Genomic DNA, 20,335 nt, shown 5'->3' with positions numbered 1-20,335 from the left:
AGTTTGTCAAATCGTTGTTTTCAGCTGAAATAAAAGCTTTTTTGCAACCATTGGCATCCCACTGTAACTGCTGTCACCAGAAGTGCATTCTAGGTTGGATCTCAGACTCAGTTTATAGAGTTTGTCAAAATGTTGTTTTTAGCTAAAATAACCACGTTTTTGCAACCATTGGAATCCCACTGTAACTGCTATCTCCAGAAGTGCATTCTGAGCTGGATCTCAGACTCAGTTTATTTTCTCAAAACGTTGTTTTCAGCTGAAATTAACGCGTTTTTGCAACCATTGGCATCCCACTGTAACTGCTATCACCAGAAGTGCATTCTGAGTCGGATCTCAGTTTCAGTGTAGAGAGTTTGTCAAAACGTTGTTTTCAGCTGAAATAAACGCATTTTTGCAACCATTGGCATCCCACTGTAACTGCTATCACCAGAAGTGCATTCTGAGTCGGATCTCAGTCTCAGTGTAGAGTTTGTCAAAACGTTGTTTTCAGCTGAAATAAACGCATTTTTGCAACCATTGGCATCCCACTGTAACTGCTATCACCAGAAGTGCATTCTGAGTCGGATCTCAGTCTCAGTGTAGAGTTTGTCAAAACGTTGTTTTCAGCTGAAATAAACGCATTTTTGCAACCATTGGCATCCCACTGTAACTGCTATCACCAGAAGTGCATTCTGATTCGGATCTCAGTCTCAGTGTAGAGATTTTGTCAAATAGTTGTTTTCAGCTGAAATAAAAGCATTTTTGCAACCATTGGCATCCCACTGTATCTGCTATCACCAGAAGTGCATTGTAGGTCGGATCTCAGCCACAGTGTAGAGAGTTTGTCAATACGTTGTTTTCAACTGATATAATCGCGTTTTTGCAACCATTGGCATCCCACTGTAACTGCTATCACCAGAAGTGCATTCTGAGTCGGATCTCAGTCTCAGTGTAGAGAGTTTGTCAAGTCGTTGTTTTCAGCTGAAATAAAAGCGTTTTTGCAATCAATGGCATCCCACTGTAACTGCTATCACCAGAAGTGCATTCTGAGTCGGATCTCAGCCACAGTGTAGAGAGTTTGTCAATACATTGTTTTCAGCTGAATTAAAAGCTTTCTTGCAACCATCGGCATCCCTCTGTAACTGCTATCACCAGAAGTGCATTCTAAGTCAGATCTCAGTTTCAGTGTAGAGAGTTTGTCAAATCGTTGTTTTAAGCTGAAATAAAAGCTTTTTTGCAACCATTGGCATCCCACTGTAACTGCTGTCACCAGAAGTGCATTCTAGGTTGGATCTCAGTCTCAGTGTAGAGAGTTTGTCAGAACGTTGTTTTCATCTGAAATAAATGTGTTTTTGCAACCTTTGGCACCCCACGGTAACTGCTATCACCAGAAATGTATTCTGATTCGGATCTCAGACTCAGTTTATAGAGTTTGTCAAAACGTTGTTTTCAGCTGAAATTAACGCGGTTTTGCAACCATTGAGATCCCACTGTAACTGCTGTCACCAGAAGTGCATTCTTAGTCGGATCTCAGTCTCAGTGTAGAGAGTTTGTCAAAACTTTGTTTTCAGCTGAAATTAAAGCGTTTTTGCAACCATTGGCATCAACTGTAACTGCTATCACCAGAAGTGCATTCTAGGTCGGATCTCAGCCACAGTGTAGAGAGTTTGTCAATACGTTGTTTTCAGCTGAAATAAAAGCTTTCTTGCAACCGTCGGCATCCCTCTGTAACTGCTATCACCAGAAGTGCATTCTGAGTCGGATTTCAGTCTTTGTGTAGAGAGTTTGTCAAAACGTTGTTTTCAGCTGAAATAAATGCATTTTTGCAACCATTGGCATCCCACTGTAACTGCTATCACCAGAAGTGCATTCTGAGCCGGATCTCAGTCTCAGTGTAGAGAGTTTGTCAAATAGTTGTTTTCAGCTGAAATAAAAGCGTTTTTGCAACCAGTGGCATCCCACTGTAACTGCTATCACCAGAAGTGCATTCTGAGTCGGATCTCAGCCACAGTGTAGAGAGTTTGTCAATACATTGTTTTCAGCTGAATTAAAAGCTTTCTTGCAAGCATCGGCATCCCTCTGTAACTGCTATCACCAGAAGTGCATTCTAAGTCAGATCTTAGTTTCAGTGTAGAGAGTTTGTCAAATCGTTGTTTTCAGCTGAAATAAAAGCGTTTTTGCAACCATTGGCATCCCACTGTAACTGCTATCACCAGAAGTGCATTCTGAGTCGGATCTCAGTCTCAGTGTAGAGTTTGTCAAAACGTTGTTTTCAGCTGAAATAAACGCATTTTTGCAACCATTGGCATCCCACTGTAACTGCTATCACCAGAAGTGCATTCTGATTCGGATCTCAGTCTCAGTGTAGAGATTTTGTCAAATAGTTGTTTTCAGCTGAAATAAAAGCATTTTTGCAACCATTGGCATCCCACTGTATCTGCTATCACCAGAAGTGCATTGTAGGTCGGATCTCAGCCACAGTGTAGAGAGTTTGTCAATACGTTGTTTTCAGCTGAAATAAAAGCTTTCTTGCAACCATTGGCATCCCACTGTAACTGCTATCACCAGAAGTGCATTCTGAGTCGGATCTCAGTCTCAGTGTAGAGTTTGTCAAAACGTTGTTTTCAGCTGAAATAAACGCATTTTTGCAACCATTGGCATCCCACTGTAACTGCTATCACCAGAAGTGCATTCTGATTCGGATCTCAGTCTCAGTGTAGAGATTTTGTCAAATAGTTGTTTTCAGCTGAAATAAAAGCATTTTTGCAACCATTGGCATCCCACTGTATCTGCTATCACCAGAAGTGCATTGTAGGTCGGATCTCAGCCACAGTGTAGAGAGTTTGTCAATACGTTGTTTTCAACTGATATAATCGCGTTTTTGCAACCATTGGCATCCCACTGTAACTGCTATCACCAGAAGTGCATTCTGAGTCGGATCTCAGTCTCAGTGTAGAGAGTTTCTCAAGTCGTTGTTTTCAGCTGAAATAAAAGCGTTTTTGCAATCAATGGCATCCCACTGTAACTGCTATCACCAGAAGTGCATTCTGAGTCGGATCTCAGCCACAGTGTAGAGAGTTTGTCAATACATTGTTTTCAGCTGAATTAAAAGCTTTCTTGCAACCATCGGCATCCCTCTGTAACTGCTATCACCAGAAGTGCATTCTAAGTCAGATCTCAGTTTCAGTGTAGAGAGTTTGTCAAATCGTTGTTTTAAGCTGAAATAAAAGCTTTTTTGCAACCATTGGCATCCCACTGTAACTGCTGTCACCAGAACGGCATTCTAGGTTGGATCTCAGTCTCAGTGTAGAGAGTTTGTCAGAACGTTGTTTTCAGCTGAAATAAATGTGTTTTTGCAACCTTTGGCATCCCACGGTAACTGCTATCACCAGAAATGTATTCTGATTCGGATCTCAGACTCAGTTTATAGAGTTTGTCATAATGTTGTTTTTAGCTAAAATAAACACGTTTTTGCAACCATTGGAATCCCACTGTAACTGCTGTCACCAGAAGTGCATTCTTAGTCGGATCTCAGTCTCAGTGTAGAGAGTTTGTCAAAACTTTGTTTTCAGCTGAAATTAAAGCGTTTTTGCAACCATTGGCATCAACTGTAACTGCTATCACCAGAAGTGCATTCTAGGTCGGATCTCAGCCACAGTGTAGAGAGTTTGTCAATACGTTGTTTTCAGCTGAAATAAAAGCTTTCTTGCAACCGTCGGCATCCCTCTGTAACTGCTATCACTAGAAGTGCATTCTGAGTCGGATTTCAGTCTTTGTGTAGAGAGTTTGTCAAAAAATTGTTTTCAGCTGAAATAAACGCATTTTTGCAACCATTGGCATCCCACTGTAACTGCTATCACCAGAAGTGCATTCTGAGTCGGATCTCAGTCTCAGTGTAGAGAGTTTGTCAAATAGTTGATTTCAGCTGAAATAAAAGCATTTTTGCAACCATTGGCATCCCACTGTAACTGCTATCACCAGAAGTGCATTGTAGGTCAGATCTCAGCCACAGTGTAGAGAGTTTGTTAAAACGTTGTTTTCAGCTGATATAAACACGGTTGTGCAACCATTGGTATCCCACTGTAACTGCTATCACCAGAAGTCCATTCTTAGTCGGATCTCAGTCTCAGTGTAGAGAGTTTGTCAAATTGTTGTTTTCAGCTGAAATAAAAGTGTTTTTGCAACCATTGGCATCCCACTGTAACTGCTGTCACCAGAAGTGCATTCTAGGTTGGATCTTAGTCTCAGTGTAAAGAGTTTGTCAGAACGTTGTTTTCAGCTGAAATAAATCTGTTTTCGCAACCTTTGGCATCCCACGGTAATTGCTATCACCAGAAATGCATTCTGAGTCGGATCTCAGACTCAGTTTATAGAGTTTGTCAAAATGTTGTTTTTAGCTAAAATAAACACGTTTTTGCAACCATTGGAATCCCACTGTAACTGCTATCTCCAGAAGTGCATTCTGAGCTGGATCTCAGACTCAGTTTATTTTGTCAAAACGTTGTTTTCAGCTGAAATTAACGCGTTTTTGCAACCATTGAGATCCCACTGTAACTGCTGTCACTAGAAGTGCATTCTTAGTCGGATCTCTGTCTCAGTATAGAGAGTTTTTCAAAACTTTGTTTTCAGCTGAAATAAACGCGTTTCTGCAACCATTGGCATCCCACTGTAACTGCTTTCACTAGAAGTGCATTCTGAGTCGGATCTCTGCCACAGTGTAGAGAGTTGGTCAAAACGTTGTTTTCAGCAGAAATAAATGCTTTTTTGCAACCTTTGGCATCCCACTGTAACTGCTATCACCAGAAGAGCATTGTAGGTCAGATCTCAGCCACAGTGTAGAGAGTTTGTTAAAACGTTGTTTTCAGCTGATATAAACACGGTTGTGCAACCATTGGTATCCCACTGTAACTGCTATCACCAGAAGTGCATTCTTAGTCGGATCTCAGTCTCAGTGTAGAGAGTTTGTCAAATTGTTGTTTTCAGCTGAAATAAAAGTGTTTTTGCAACCTTTGGAATCCCACTGTAACTGCTATCTCCAGAAGTGCATTCTGAGCTGGATCTCAGACTCAGTTTATTTTGTCAAAACGTTGTTTTCAGCTGAAATTAACGCGTTTTTGCAACCATTGAGATCCCACTGTAACTGCTGTCACTAGAAGTGCATTCTTAGTCGGATCTCTGTCTCAGTATAGAGAGTTTGTCAAAACTTTGTTTTCAGCTGAAATAAACGCGTTTTTGCAACCATTGGCATCCCACTGTAACTGCTTTCACTAGAAGTGCATTCTGAGTCGGATCTCTGCCACAGTGTAGAGAGTTGGTCAAAACGTTGTTTTCAGCAGAAATAAATGCTTTTTTGCAACCTTTGGCATCCCACTGTAACTGCTATCACCAGAAGAGCATTCTGAGTCGGATCACAGTCTCAGTTTATAGAGTTTGTCAAAACGTTGTTTTCAGCTGAAATAAACACGTTTTTGCAACCATTGGCATCCCACTGTAACTGCTATCACCAGAAGTACATTCTAGGTCGGATCTCAACCACAGTGTAGAGAGTTTGTCAATACGTTGTTTTCAGCTGAAATAAAAGCTTTCTTGCAACCATTGGCATCCCACTGTAACTGCTATCACCAGAAGTGCATTCTGAGTCGGATCTCAGTCTTTGTGTAGAGAGTTTGTCAAAAAGTTGTTTTCTGCTGAAATAAACGCATTTTTGCAACCATTGGCATCCCACTGTAACTGCTATCACCAGAAGTGCATTGTAGGTCGGATCTCAGCCACAGGGTATATAGTTTGTCAAATTGTTGTTTTGAGCTGAAATAAAAGCGTTTTTGCAACCATTGGCATCCCACTGTAACTGCTATCACCAGAAGTGCATTCTGAGTCGGAACTCAGTTTCAGTGTAGAGAGTTTGTCAAAACGTTGTTTTCAGCTGAAATAAACGCATTTTTGCAACCATTGGCATCCCACTGTAACTGCTATCACCAGAAGTGCATTCTGAGTCGGATCTCAGTCTCAGTGTAGAGAGTTTGTCAAATAGTTGATTTCAGCTGAAATAAAAGCATTTTTGCAACCATTGGCATCCCACTGTAACTGCTATCACCAGAAGTGCATTGTAGGTCAGATCTCAGCCACAGTGTAGAGAGTTTGTTAAAACGTTGTTTTCAGCTGATATAAACACGGTTGTGCAACCATTGGTATCCCACTGTAACTGCTATCACCAGAAGTCCATTCTTAGTCGGATCTCAGTCTCAGTGTAGAGAGTTTGTCAAATTGTTGTTTTCAGCTGAAATAAAAGTGTTTTTGCAACCATTGGCATCCCACTGTAACTGCTGTCACCAGAAGTGCATTCTAGGTTGGATCTTAGTCTCAGTGTAAAGAGTTTGTCAGAACGTTGTTTTCAGCTGAAATAAATCTGTTTTCGCAACCTTTGGCATCCCACGGTAATTGCTATCACCAGAAATGCATTCTGAGTCGGATCTCAGACTCAGTTTATAGAGTTTGTCAAAATGTTGTTTTTAGCTAAAATAAACACGTTTTTGCAACCATTGGAATCCCACTGTAACTGCTATCTCCAGAAGTGCATTCTGAGCTGGATCTCAGACTCAGTTTATTTTGTCAAAACGTTGTTTTCAGCTGAAATTAACGCGTTTTTGCAACCATTGAGATCCCACTGTAACTGCTGTCACTAGAAGTGCATTCTTAGTCGGATCTCTGTCTCAGTATAGAGAGTTTGTCAAAACTTTGTTTTCAGCTGAAATAAACGCGTTTTTGCAACCATTGGCATCCCACTGTAACTGCTTTCACTAGAAGTGCATTCTGAGTCGGATCTCTGCCACAGTGTAGAGAGTTGGTCAAAACGTTGTTTTCAGCAGAAATAAATGCTTTTTTGCAACCTTTGGCATCCCACTGTAACTGCTATCACCAGAAGAGCATTCTGAGTCGGATCACAGTCTCAGTTTATAGAGTTTGTCAAAACGTTGTTTTCAGCTGAAATAAACACGTTTTTGCAACCATTGGCATCCCACTGTAACTGCTATCACCAGAAGTACATTCTAGGTCGGATCTCAACCACAGTGTAGAGAGTTTGTCAATACGTTGTTTTCAGCTGAAATAAAAGCTTTCTTGCAACCATTGGCATCCCACTGTAACTGCTATCACCAGAAGTGCATTCTGAGTCGGATCTCAGTCTTTGTGTAGAGAGTTTGTCAAAAAGTTGTTTTCTGCTGAAATAAACGCATTTTTGCAACCATTGGCATCCCACTGTAACTGCTATCACCAGAAGTGCATTGTAGGTCGGATCTCAGCCACAGGGTATATAGTTTGTCAAATTGTTGTTTTGAGCTGAAATAAAAGCGTTTTTGCAACCATTGGCATCCCACTGTAACTGCTATCACCAGAAGTGCATTCTGAGTCGGAACTCAGTTTCAGTGTAGAGAGTTTGTCAAAACGTTGTTTTCAGCTGAAATAAACGCATTTTTGCAACCATTGGCATCCCACTGTAACTGCTATCACCAGAAGTGCATTCTGAGTCGGATCTCAGTCTCAGTGTAGAGAGTTTGTCAAATCGTTGTTTTCAGCTGAAATAAAAGCGTTTTTGCAACCAGTGGCATCCCACTGTAACTGCTATCACCAGAAGTGCATTCTGAGTCGGATCTCAGCCACAGTGTAGAGAGTTTGTCAATACATTGTTTTCAGCTGAATTAAAAGCTTTCTTGCAACCATCGGCATCCCTCTGTAACTGCTATCACCAGAAGTGCATTCTAAGTCAGATCTCAGTTTCAGTGTAGAGAGTTTGTCAAATCGTTGTTTTAAGCTGAAATAAAAGCTTTTTTGCAACCATTGGCATCCCACTGTAACTGCTGTCACCAGAAGTGCATTCTAGGTTGGATCTCAGTCTCAGTGTAGAGAGTTTGTCAGAACGTTGTTTTCATCTGAAATAAATGTGTTTTTGCAACCTTTGGCACCCCACGGTAACTGCTATCACCAGAAATGTATTCTGATTCGGATCTCAGACTCAGTTTATAGAGTTTGTCAAAACGTTGTTTTCAGCTGAAATTAACGCGGTTTTGCAACCATTGAGATCCCACTGTAACTGCTGTCACCAGAAGTGCATTCTTAGTCGGATCTCAGTCTCAGTGTAGAGAGTTTGTCAAAACTTTGTTTTCAGCTGAAATTAAAGCGTTTTTGCAACCATTGGCATCAACTGTAACTGCTATCACCAGAAGTGCATTCTAGGTCGGATCTCAGCCACAGTGTAGAGAGTTTGTCAATACGTTGTTTTCAGCTGAAATAAAAGCTTTCTTGCAACCGTCGGCATCCCTCTGTAACTGCTATCACCAGAAGTGCATTCTGAGTCGGATTTCAGTCTTTGTGTAGAGAGTTTGTCAAAACGTTGTTTTCAGCTGAAATAAATGCATTTTTGCAACCATTGGCATCCCACTGTAACTGCTATCACCAGAAGTGCATTCTGAGCCGGATCTCAGTCTCAGTGTAGAGAGTTTGTCAAATAGTTGTTTTCAGCTGAAATAAAAGCGTTTTTGCAACCAGTGGCATCCCACTGTAACTGCTATCACCAGAAGTGCATTCTGAGTCGGATCTCAGCCACAGTGTAGAGAGTTTGTCAATACAGATGCAGCCATTCAAAGTGCGCGTCACAGACACGTACCGCAGGTGACGTCGCTCAGTATGACGCAAGATGACGCGTGGCACCGCAGTACGTGATTGGTTGACCGACAGGGGCACTCGTGGTCCGTTGGTCTGTCGTAGAAAGACTTACAGTAAAAACGTCTTTGCTGTGCCCGTTGTAGATATTGAATTTTACCACTGAAGGGAAATCTTAGTAGCTGAGCATAAAAAGAATAGGAGCATACTGTAACGCGTGTGAAGGCCATAAACGATATTAATTTTGGAACATAAACATACAGTATATACTGTAGCTGGTCTTGGTACTTTAAAGAAAAAAATACACACCAGTATTCCATTTCTCCCTAAACATTTTAAGCTTTGAAGTCTTTAACTAACATGATACCGGAGTCAACAAGCATACTTTTAGAATTTGATTAAAAGGGAATATAATATGGAATCGCGTATCTAAAGAATTTAATAACGGTATTCGTGTGCTGCGACAGGGCTGTGTAGGGCTTTTTCGCCTGCCTGTTCATGCGAGCTGTCTTCTAGCCGACTGGTCTAGGTGCGTGACTAGCAACTGGGAGGTTGTGTGATCGAATCCAGCTGGTGCCGGACTTTTCTTTTAACAAACATTTCTTCGAAAAAATAGAATAGCGATATTATGGACAATAAATTGACTTTTATATTTCAAAATATCGCAACATGAACGATATTTGCGATATTTTGAACATATCTTCCCTTCTGACAGCGGTTCCTCCTTCTATTGTGTGTGTGTGTGCAACAGAGTAAATTTTTATAGAGAAATGGAGGCTGGACAGTATGCGTTACAATATAAACATTTATATTGATTTAAATCGTGTTCTGATTTAAATCGCAAACGCGTGTTTAATTATGTGTTTTTTAATCATAATCAGGCTAATGCATTTCTACATTTTCTGTATGAACCAGCTTAGAGGTTCATACAGAAAGACAGCTTGTGTTTAAATTGAGTGTAAGGTAATTTATGCTTCTAAAGTCATGGTCAGCATTTATTATTGTACTGTGCTGTAAACTTTTTCTGTGCCTAGTCACATTATTTTATAGCGTTTTTATTGCGTTATTAAATCCGGTGGCGCTGTGTGTTAGAGTAGTTTCCTGACTCCCTTGTCACATGGTCTGTGATTGAATCCCATAGAACTATGACTTTATTTTTTAACAAACATTTCTTTGAAAAAATGAAACGTTTCCCTTGGTCAGAGATTAAATAAAACCTCACTCGCACCAAACAAATTTATATTTCTAAATATCACAAAATACGTTCATTGTCTTCCAATCGAGTCGAGTTGACATTGGAAGCCTGCCACACCCGGACTGTTAAACCAACGCATTAGCACGTCAAAGCCCATCGAGGGTATTGAGCCAGTATTGCCTTTAGTATTCCCCCCTCTCCCCTCAATTCAATTCAATTCAAGGTGTTTTATTTGCATGACAGATGGGTACAAGCAGTGTTGGGTATGTATATTGTAACGCTTACGGCAGACAGGCACTGTGTAAGAGCCGGCGCACCAGAGCAGCGCACCGAGGGAGCGTCTGCATTTCTAACTTAGTTTTTAAAATTAGTCAAGCAATATGAAGCATCTCCTTTTACTTAGTGCCTGAGCATAAAAAGAATAGGAGCATACTGCAACGCGTGTGAAGTCCATAAACGATATTAATTTTGGAACTTAAACATACAGTATATGGCTGGTCTCGGTACTTTAAAGAAAACATACACACCAGTATTCCATTTCTCCTAAACATTTTAAGCATCGAAGTCTTTAACTAACGCGATACCGGAGTCAACAAGCATACTTTTAGAATTTGATTAAAAGGGAATATAATATGGAATCGCGTATCTCAAGAAATTAATAACGATATAATTATATTCATGTTGCAAAAGAACTGCAACGGACATAAAAACTCCCTTGCTTTTAACAGAGCGTTCCATAATTTCTAACTACGAAAATGCCAGGTGAAAGGATTTGTAAACATATTTTGTTAAAGCAAGTCAGAACCCATTCAGAGCCTACATTACATTTTAGCGTTTCATTCTGAGCAGAAGACCCTCACACCTGAAGAAGGGGGAGGTGTTTTTCGCTGGAAATCTCGCCTGCTTCTACTTTACAACCGGAGTGCTGGCTGTGACGAATTAAACCGGTATTACAGGTTACAATCACAGACCATGTGACATGGGAGTCAGGAAACTAACACAGCGCCACCAGATTTGATAACGCTATGAAAACGCTATAAAATAATGTGACTAGGCACAGAACAAGTTTACAGCACAGTACAAAAATGCTGACCATGACTTTAGAAGCATAAATTGCCTTACACTCAATTTAAACACAAGCTGTCTTTAGCCCTCTAAGGTGGTTCATACAGAAATGTAGAGATCCAGGCTCAGAACACACAGCTTCATTAGCGAATACATATGCAGGACAACTAGAGAAGACGTTTTACAGAGGATGGATTTTTAGAAACATCCCATCAGTGACATCACTGAAGTCAACTCCTAGGTACTGTAACTGTCGTGTGGATAGTTTCACAAGAATCAGACAAAGGTTTAAGCATCGCTTGTTCTAGATAAAACTGCAAAAAAAAACAACAACCCATAATGTACTTCTTTGCGGCTCTGTTTGCCCAAATCATATATTCACAACGTGAAATCTAGAAAATAATATTACGTAACCAAAATCCGCAATATGGAAACAGAACCTGTGTAATTGTTGATAGATGATGTACTCGTAACATTTTTTCAAGACGAACTACAACATTTAAAAAATGACTTGTATGTACTTGATATCTCTAATCAATCCACGGGTCCCAGCACGAAACGAAAGTAAAACGCATACCGTTTCGCGCTTCTTATTAGTTGCTCAAAAGTAATTTGACCGTATGAAATGCATAATATAAACCTAGAAACATATACGTGAGTAGTACTTAAGCACTGTAGTATCGGTGTTAAGACATACCTCTCAAATACTGTAAATCAAGTTAAAAATATCTCAAGATTCTGGTCATAATGAAACCATGTTTCGTGTATGTTTTCTTTAAAGTACCGAGACCAGCCATATACTGTATGTTTATGTTCCAAAATTAATATCGTTTATGGCCTTCACACGCGTTGCAGTATGCTCCTATTGTTTTTATGCTCAGCTACTAAGATTTCCCTTCAGTGGTAAAATTAGATATGAATATTCAATACTTAAACGGGCACAGTTAAGACATTAAATATACATATACATACTGTATACAGTACAGTTTGCATACGGTAATATGTTTATGTCCCTAAATCAATCTCTTTTATGAGCATGTGAAAGGCATGGTGAATCACTGTACTTTGCATGATTGGAAAAAAATGCGTGATTGCGAAATGCTGTGGCGTTACTTTTACAAAGACGGTCAATGAAAAAAAGAATGTGGACCAGGGCAATACTTTGAGTTTACAGCTTGTCCAAGGTCATTTATTATTAATACTATTATTAATATCTTCGTTAAAGACTTTGATGGCTACAGCTCAAACATGAGAGGTTGAGCTTTATTAGCTCCACCTTGCGGAAATTCCGGATACTATTATTTTGCTAGCGGTATTTACCGGTAACTCGCGGTATTTACCGGTAGCTTGCGGTAGACTGCGTACAGCATACCGGAAAATAATGCGGTATCGCCCGCGCATTTTGAATGGCTGCATCTGTACATTGTTTTCAGCTGAATTAAAAGCTTTCTTGCAACCATCGGCATCCCTCTGTAACTGCTATCACCAGAAGTGCATTCTAAGTCAGATCTCAGTTTCAGTGTAGAGAGTTTGTCAAATCGTTGTTTTAAGCTGAAATAAAAGCTTTTTTGCAACCATTGGCATCCCACTGTAACTGCTGTCACCAGAAGTGCATTCTAGGTTGGATCTCAGTCTCAGTGTAGAGAGTTTGTCAAAACGTTGTTTTCATCTGAAATAAATGTGTTTTTGCAACCTTTGGCACCCCACGGTAACTGCTATCACCAGAAATGTATTCTGATTCGGATCTCAGACTCAGTTTATAGAGTTTGTCAAAACGTTGTTTTCAGCTGAAATTAACGCGGTTTTGCAACCATTGAGATCCCACTGTAACTGCTGTCACCAGAAGTGCATTCTTAGTCGGATCTCAGTCTCAGTGTAGAGAGTTTGTCAAAACTTTGTTTTCAGCTGAAATTAAAGCGTTTTTGCAACCATTGGCATCAACTGTAACTGCTATCACCAGAAGTGCATTCTAGGTCGGATCTCAGCCACAGTGTAGAGAGTTTGTCAATACGTTGTTTTCAGCTGAAATAAAAGCTTTCTTGCAACCGTCGGCATCCCTCTGTAACTGCTATCACCAGAAGTGCATTCTGAGTCGGATTTCAGTCTTTGTGTAGAGAGTTTGTCAAAACGTTGTTTTCAGCTGAAATAAATGCATTTTTGCAACCATTGGCATCCCACTGTAACTGCTATCACCAGAAGTGCATTCTGAGCCGGATCTCAGTCTCAGTGTAGAGAGTTTGTCAAATAGTTGTTTTCAGCTGAAATAAAAGCGTTTTTGCAACCAGTGGCATCCCACTGTAACTGCTATCACCAGAAGTGCATTCTGAGTCGGATCTCAGCCACAGTGTAGAGAGTTTGTCAATACATTGTTTTCAGCTGAATTAAAAGCTTTCTTGCAAGCATCGGCATCCCTCTGTAACTGCTATCACCAGAAGTGCATTCTAAGTCAGATCTTAGTTTCAGTGTAGAGAGTTTGTCAAATCGTTGTTTTCAGCTGAAATAAAAGCGTTTTTGCAACCATTGGCATCCCACTGTAACTGCTATCACCAGAAGTGCATTCTGAGTCGGATCTCAGTCTCAGTGTAGAGTTTGTCAAAACGTTGTTTTCAGCTGAAATAAACGCATTTTTGCAACCATTGGCATCCCACTGTAACTGCTATCACCAGAAGTGCATTCTGATTCGGATCTCAGTCTCAGTGTAGAGATTTTGTCAAATAGTTGTTTTCAGCTGAAATAAAAGCATTTTTGCAACCATTGGCATCCCACTGTATCTGCTATCACCAGAAGTGCATTGTAGGTCGGATCTCAGCCACAGTGTAGAGAGTTTGTCAATACGTTGTTTTCAGCTGAAATAAAAGCTTTCTTGCAACCATTGGCATCCCACTGTAACTGCTATCACCAGAAGTGCATTCTGAGTCGGATCTCAGTCTCAGTGTAGAGTTTGTCAAAACGTTGTTTTCAGCTGAAATAAACGCATTTTTGCAACCATTGGCATCCCACTGTAACTGCTATCACCAGAAGTGCATTCTGATTCGGATCTCAGTCTCAGTGTAGAGATTTTGTCAAATAGTTGTTTTCAGCTGAAATAAAAGCATTTTTGCAACCATTGGCATCCCACTGTATCTGCTATCACCAGAAGTGCATTGTAGGTCGGATCTCAGCCACAGTGTAGAGAGTTTGTCAATACGTTGTTTTCAACTGATATAATCGCGTTTTTGCAACCATCGGCATCCCTCTGTAACTGCTATCACCAGAAGTGCATTCTAAGTCAGATCTCAGTTTCAGTGTAGAGAGTTTGTCAAATCGTTGTTTTAAGCTGAAATAAAAGCTTTTTTGCAACCATTGGCATCCCACTGTAACTGCTGTCACCAGAACGGCATTCTAGGTTGGATCTCAGTCTCAGTGTAGAGAGTTTGTCAGAACGTTGTTTTCAGCTGAAATAAATGTGTTTTTGCAACCTTTGGCATCCCACGGTAACTGCTATCACCAGAAATGTATTCTGATTCGGATCTCAGACTCAGTTTATAGAGTTTGTCATAATGTTGTTTTTAGCTAAAATAAACACGTTTTTGCAACCATTGGAATCCCACTGTAACTGCTGTCACCAGAAGTGCATTCTTAGTCGGATCTCAGTCTCAGTGTAGAGAGTTTGTCAAAACTTTGTTTTCAGCTGAAATTAAAGCGTTTTTGCAACCATTGGCATCAACTGTAACTGCTATCACCAGAAGTGCATTCTAGGTCGGATCTCAGCCACAGTGTAGAGAGTTTGTCAATACGTTGTTTTCAGCTGAAATAAAAGCTTTCTTGCAACCGTCGGCATCCCTCTGTAACTGCTATCACTAGAAGTGCATTCTGAGTCGGATTTCAGTCTTTGTGTAGAGAGTTTGTCAAAAAATTGTTTTCAGCTGAAATAAACGCATTTTTGCAACCATTGGCATCCCACTGTAACTGCTATCACCAGAAGTGCATTCTGAGTCGGATCTCAGTCTCAGTGTAGAGAGTTTGTCAAATAGTTGATTTCAGCTGAAATAAAAGCATTTTTGCAACCATTGGCATCCCACTGTAACTGCTATCACCAGAAGTGCATTGTAGGTCAGATCTCAGCCACAGTGTAGAGAGTTTGTTAAAACGTTGTTTTCAGCTGATATAAACACGGTTGTGCAACCATTGGTATCCCACTGTAACTGCTATCACCAGAAGTCCATTCTTAGTCGGATCTCAGTCTCAGTGTAGAGAGTTTGTCAAATTGTTGTTTTCAGCTGAAATAAAAGTGTTTTTGCAACCATTGGCATCCCACTGTAACTGCTGTCACCAGAAGTGCATTCTAGGTTGGATCTTAGTCTCAGTGTAAAGAGTTTGTCAGAACGTTGTTTTCAGCTGAAATAAATCTGTTTTCGCAACCTTTGGCATCCCACGGTAATTGCTATCACCAGAAATGCATTCTGAGTCGGATCTCAGACTCAGTTTATAGAGTTTGTCAAAATGTTGTTTTTAGCTAAAATAAACACGTTTTTGCAACCATTGGAATCCCACTGTAACTGCTATCTCCAGAAGTGCATTCTGAGCTGGATCTCAGACTCAGTTTATTTTGTCAAAACGTTGTTTTCAGCTGAAATTAACGCGTTTTTGCAACCATTGAGATCCCACTGTAACTGCTGTCACTAGAAGTGCATTCTTAGTCGGATCTCTGTCTCAGTATAGAGAGTTTTTCAAAACTTTGTTTTCAGCTGAAATAAACGCGTTTCTGCAACCATTGGCATCCCACTGTAACTGCTTTCACTAGAAGTGCATTCTGAGTCGGATCTCTGCCACAGTGTAGAGAGTTGGTCAAAACGTTGTTTTCAGCAGAAATAAATGCTTTTTTGCAACCTTTGGCATCCCACTGTAACTGCTATCACCAGAAGAGCATTGTAGGTCAGATCTCAGCCACAGTGTAGAGAGTTTGTTAAAACGTTGTTTTCAGCTGATATAAACACGGTTGTGCAACCATTGGTATCCCACTGTAACTGCTATCACCAGAAGTGCATTCTTAGTCGGATCTCAGTCTCAGTGTAGAGAGTTTGTCAAATTGTTGTTTTCAGCTGAAATAAAAGTGTTTTTGCAACCTTTGGAATCCCACTGTAACTGCTATCTCCAGAAGTGCATTCTGAGCTGGATCTCAGACTCAGTTTATTTTGTCAAAACGTTGTTTTCAGCTGAAATTAACGCGTTTTTGCAACCATTGAGATCCCACTGTAACTGCTGTCACTAGAAGTGCATTCTTAGTCGGATCTCTGTCTCAGTATAGAGAGTTTGTCAAAACTTTGTTTTCAGCTGAAATAAACGCGTTTTTGCAACCATTGGCATCCCACTGTAACTGCTTTCACTAGAAGTGCATTCTGAGTCGGATCTCTGCCACAGTGTAGAGAGTTGGTCAAAACGTTGTTTTCAGCAGAAATAAATGCTTTTTTGCAACCTTTGGCATCCCACTGTAACTGCTATCACCAGAAGAGCATTCTGAGTCGGATCACAGTCTCAGTTTATAGAGTTTGTCAAAACGTTGTTTTCAGCTGAAATAAACACGTTTTTGCAACCATTGGCATCCCACTGTAACTGCTATCACCAGAAGTACATTCTAGGTCGGATCTCAACCACAGTGTAGAGAGTTTGTCAATACGTTGTTTTCAGCTGAAATAAAAGCTTTCTTGCAACCATTGGCATCCCACTGTAACTGCTATCACCAGAAGTGCATTCTGAGTCGGATCTCAGTCTTTGTGTAGAGAGTTTGTCAAAAAGTTGTTTTCTGCTGAAATAAACGCATTTTTGCAACCATTGGCATCCCACTGTAACTGCTATCACCAGAAGTGCATTGTAGGTCGGATCTCAGCCACAGGGTATATAGTTTGTCAAATTGTTGTTTTGAGCTGAAATAAAAGCGTTTTTGCAACCATTGGCATCCCACTGTAACTGCTATCACCAGAAGTGCATTCTGAGTCGGAACTCAGTTTCAGTGTAGAGAGTTTGTCAAAACGTTGTTTTCAGCTGAAATAAACGCATTTTTGCAACCATTGGCATCCCACTGTAACTGCTATCACCAGAAGTGCATTCTGAGTCGGATCTCAGTCTCAGTGTAGAGAGTTTGTCAAATAGTTGATTTCAGCTGAAATAAAAGCATTTTTGCAACCATTGGCATCCCACTGTAACTGCTATCACCAGAAGTGCATTGTAGGTCAGATCTCAGCCACAGTGTAGAGAGTTTGTTAAAACGTTGTTTTCAGCTGATATAAACACGGTTGTGCAACCATTGGTATCCCACTGTAACTGCTATCACCAGAAGTCCATTCTTAGTCGGATCTCAGTCTCAGTGTAGAGAGTTTGTCAAATTGTTGTTTTCAGCTGAAATAAAAGTGTTTTTGCAACCATTGGCATCCCACTGTAACTGCTGTCACCAGAAGTGCATTCTAGGTTGGATCTTAGTCTCAGTGTAAAGAGTTTGTCAGAACGTTGTTTTCAGCTGAAATAAATCTGTTTTCGCAACCTTTGGCATCCCACGGTAATTGCTATCACCAGAAATGCATTCTGAGTCGGATCTCAGACTCAGTTTATAGAGTTTGTCAAAATGTTGTTTTTAGCTAAAATAAACACGTTTTTGCAACCATTGGAATCCCACTGTAACTGCTATCTCCAGAAGTGCATTCTGAGCTGGATCTCAGACTCAGTTTATTTTGTCAAAACGTTGTTTTCAGCTGAAATTAACGCGTTTTTGCAACCATTGAGATCCCACTGTAACTGCTGTCACTAGAAGTGCATTCTTAGTCGGATCTCTGTCTCAGTATAGAGAGTTTTTCAAAACTTTGTTTTCAGCTGAAATAAACGCGTTTCTGCAACCATTGGCATCCCACTGTAACTGCTTTCACTAGAAGTGCATTCTGAGTCGGATCTCTGCCACAGTGTAGAGAGTTGGTCAAAACGTTGTTTTCAGCAGAAATAAATGCTTTTTTGCAACCTTTGGCATCCCACTGTAACTGCTATCACCAGAAGAGCATTGTAGGTCAGATCTCAGCCACAGTGTAGAGAGTTTGTTAAAACGTTGTTTTCAGCTGATATAAACACGGTTGTGCAACCATTGGTATCCCACTGTAACTGCTATCACCAGAAGTGCATTCTTAGTCGGATCTCAGTCTCAGTGTAGAGAGTTTGTCAAATTGTTGTTTTCAGCTGAAATAAAAGTGTTTTTGCAACCTTTGGAATCCCACTGTAACTGCTATCTCCAGAAGTGCATTCTGAGCTGGATCTCAGACTCAGTTTATTTTGTCAAAACGTTGTTTTCAGCTGAAATTAACGCGTTTTTGCAACCATTGAGATCCCACTGTAACTGCTGTCACTAGAAGTGCATTCTTAGTCGGATCTCTGTCTCAGTATAGAGAGTTTGTCAAAACTTTGTTTTCAGCTGAAATAAACGCGTTTTTGCAACCATTGGCATCCCACTGTAACTGCTTTCACTAGAAGTGCATTCTGAGTCGGATCTCTGCCACAGTGTAGAGAGTTGGTCAAAACGTTGTTTTCAGCAGAAATAAATGCTTTTTTGCAACCTTTGGCATCCCACTGTAACTGCTATCACCAGAAGAGCATTCTGAGTCGGATCACAGTCTCAGTTTATAGAGTTTGTCAAAACGTTGTTTTCAGCTGAAATAAACACGTTTTTGCAACCATTGGCATCCCACTGTAACTGCTATCACCAGAAGTACATTCTAGGTCGGATCTCAACCACAGTGTAGAGAGTTTGTCAATACGTTGTTTTCAGCTGAAATAAAAGCTTTCTTGCAACCATTGGCATCCCACTGTAACTGCTATCACCAGAAGTGCATTCTGAGTCGGATCTCAGTCTTTGTGTAGAGAGTTTGTCAAAAAGTTGTTTTCTGCTGAAATAAACGCATTTTTGCAACCATTGGCATCCCACTGTAACTGCTATCACCAGAAGTGCATTGTAGGTCGGATCTCAGCCACAGGGTATATAGTTTGTCAAATTGTTGTTTTGAGCTGAAATAAAAGCGTTTTTGCAACCATTGGCATTCCACTGTAACTGCTATCACCAGAAGTGCATTCTGAGTCGGAACTCAGTTTCAGTGTAGAGAGTTTGTCAAAACGTTGTTTTCAGCTGAAATAAACGCATTTTTGCAACCATTGGCATCCCACTGTAACTGCTATCACCAGAAGTGCATTCTGAGTCGGATCTCAGTCTCAGTGTAGAGAGTTTGTCAAATCGTTGTTTTCAGCTGAAATAAAAGCGTTTTTGCAACCAGTGGCATCCCACTGTAACTGCTATCACCAGAAGTGCATCCTGAATCGGATCTCAGCCACAGTGTAGAGAGTTTGTCAATACATTGTTTTCAGCTGAATTAAAAGCTTTCTTGCAACCATCGGCATCCCTCTGTAACTGCTATCACCAGAAGTGCATTCTAAGTCAGATCTCAGTTTCAGTGTAGAGAGTTTGTCAAATCGTTGTTTTAAGCTGAAATAAAAGCTTTTTTGCAACCATTGGCATCCCACTGTAACTGCTGTCACCAGAAGTGCATTCTAGGTTGGATCTCAGTCTCAGTGTAGAGAGTTTGTCAGAACGTTGTTTTCATCTGAAATAAATGTGTTTTTGCAACCTTTGGCACCCCACGGTAACTGCTATCACCAGAAATGTATTCTGATTCGGATCTCAGACTCAGTTTATAGAGTTTGTCAAAACGTTGTTTTCAGCTGAAATTAACGCGGTTTTGCAACCATTGAGATCCCACTGTAACTGCTGTCACCAGAAGTGCATTCTTAGTCGGATCTCAGTCTCAGTGTAGAGAGTTTGTCAAAACTTTGTTTTCAGCTGAAATTAAAGCGTTTTTGCAACCATTGGCATCAACTGTAACTGCTATCACCAGAAGTGCATTCTAGGTCGGATCTCAGCCACAGTGTAGAGAGTTTGTCAATACGTTGTTTTCAGCTGAAATAAAAGCTTTCTTGCAACCGTCGGCATCCCTCTGTAACTGCTATCACCAGAAGTGCATTCTGAGTCGGATTTCAGTCTTTGTGTAGAGAGTTTGTCAAAACGTTGTTTTCAGCTGAAATAAATGCATTTTTGCAACCATTGGCATCCCACTGTAACTGCTATCACCAGAAGTGCATTCTGAGCCGGATCTCAGTCTCAGTGTAGAGAGTTTGTCAAATAGTTGTTTTCAGCTGAAATAAAAGCGTTTTTGCAACCAGTGGCATCCCACTGTAACTGCTATCACCAGAAGTGCATTCTGAGTCGGATCTCAGCCACAGTGTAGAGAGTTTGTCAATACATTGTTTTCAGCTGAATTAAAAGCTTTCTTGCAAGCATCGGCATCCCTCTGTAACTGCTATCACCAGAAGTGCATTCTAAGTCAGATCTTAGTTTCAGTGTAGAGAGTTTGTCAAATCGTTGTTTTCAGCTGAAAT

The sequence above is a fragment of the Atractosteus spatula genome, chromosome 6, assembly GCF_055471065.1.
Source record: "Atractosteus spatula isolate fAtrSpa1 chromosome 6, fAtrSpa1.hap1, whole genome shotgun sequence".
In the NCBI taxonomy this organism is placed as follows: domain Eukaryota; kingdom Metazoa; phylum Chordata; class Actinopteri; order Semionotiformes; family Lepisosteidae; genus Atractosteus; species Atractosteus spatula.
The sequence above is the reverse complement of the archived record's forward strand: the minus strand, read 5'-3'. Positions refer to the sequence as shown.